Source organism: Pteropus alecto, unplaced genomic scaffold (genome assembly GCF_000325575.1).
Source record: "Pteropus alecto unplaced genomic scaffold, ASM32557v1 scaffold45, whole genome shotgun sequence".
NCBI lineage: Eukaryota > Metazoa > Chordata > Mammalia > Chiroptera > Pteropodidae > Pteropus > Pteropus alecto.
In genome coordinates, this window is record NW_006442491.1 from 36,376,104 (window position 1) to 36,377,815 (window position 1,712).

The following is a 1,712-nucleotide window of genomic DNA, read 5'->3' on the forward strand; positions in this document are numbered from 1 at the left end:
GGGGGTGGGGAGGGCCACAGCTGCATCTGTGGCCCTTACAGGCCTTGGGAAGGAATAGGATTCTATTCCTGGTGCTGTGGGAAGCCAGTGGAGGGTTGCAAGCAGGGAGGGAGGTGGATTTACATTAAAAAAAACTACTTTACTAGATAATGGACCACAGTGGGTAGGAGTGGATGCCAAGAACCCAGAAAGGAGACCACGGTGAAGAATGGGGTGGGGGGTGGGATCTGAGGTGGGGAAGACTCAGTATACCAGCTTCGTACGAGTAAGAACCACAAAGTCAGTCGAGTAAGAACCACAAAGTCCCCGTGGAAGCTGCCCTCAGCTGCCGTTAGCTGGGACGCAAGTCAGCGTCGGAGCTTCAAGGTGACCTAGCCTGGAATGGTCTCCATATTGTTTCTGAAGCCGGATGTCTCCACATGCCCAGACACGCTAGGACGAGGAGTCGGGGGAATGGACATTCAGGGTGGGGCTGGCTGGGTCTACTTCAGAATTTAAAATTCCTAAGCTCACCTGCCCAGAGGAGGTGGGGCTGGGATGAGCCCGAGGGTGGGGCTCATTAGAACTTTATTGACTGTCAACACTAGCAGGAACCTTGAGATCACTGGCTAAACCAATGGATTGATTGGGAGGAAAGAAATTGTTTAAGTGGTAAATTACATTCATGCTCTTTACCTCATTATTTAAAAGAGTTAAAACAATAACATATTGTTTATTGAGCACTTATTATGCAACCGGGTCTAGGCCAAATGTTTTACATCTTTTATTTCATTTCAGTCTTCCAAATAACCATGTAGGGAGATACTGTCTTTATCTGTCCAGTAACAGGCTGAGGATGCTGGTGGCCCCAAGTCCTCGCTGAGTCACAGTCCCAGGAAACAAAATGGGAACGAACCTCCAAGGGCACTCATTTTTCCAACCTCCTGTTTACAGCTGATAAAAGTGAAACCCAACCAGACAGAGTCATGGAGTGACCAAGAGGCACAGTCAAGAGAAAGTTAAGGATCTTGGAAGTACAGTTCCTGGCCCAGGAGAGTGCGTACTCCATGGGTTTGAATACCCCACCTGCCATATTTGTTCCCAGAGAGAATGACCCAGTAAAGACTTCCAGCAGCAAGATGCAAGGGCTAGATCTCCAGCTGTCTGCCAAATCAGAGTACTACATTCTTAATTTCTGCTAGTCCGATAGATAGAAAAATATCCCACATTTCTCATGAATGCATAACATACCAAATGTTGATGGGCCACATGCGGCTCCTCTCACCGATCTTCAATGGTGAAGCTTCAGATTCTGGATGCCTCCTATCTTATTTTTCAGTGTTAATTCGTTCACTTATTCATTCTACACATCTCTGAACTCGAGAGTGTCCGTCGTGTGCCAGACACTGTTCTAGGTTCAGAAAACAATCTGCCCTCATGGGGCACCTTCCTAAGGGAGACCCAGCCTGTGAACACAATAGACATGTGAAATACATTGAGTGCTCAATGGTGAGAAGTGCTTCAGAGGAAAATTAAAAAGGGACAGGACATGGGCATTTCTGTGGCTGGTGAAGTGTCGCATCAAGGAGGTGAGCCAGTGAGCTGTGGGGGGTGGGGGGGATGACAGTCCAGGAAGAGGACACGGAAAGTGTCCTGGGCGAAGGCCCAGAGTGGGGATCGTGCCTGTTGTAAATCAAGAAACAGCTGGGACTTCTGAGGCTGGAGTACAGTGG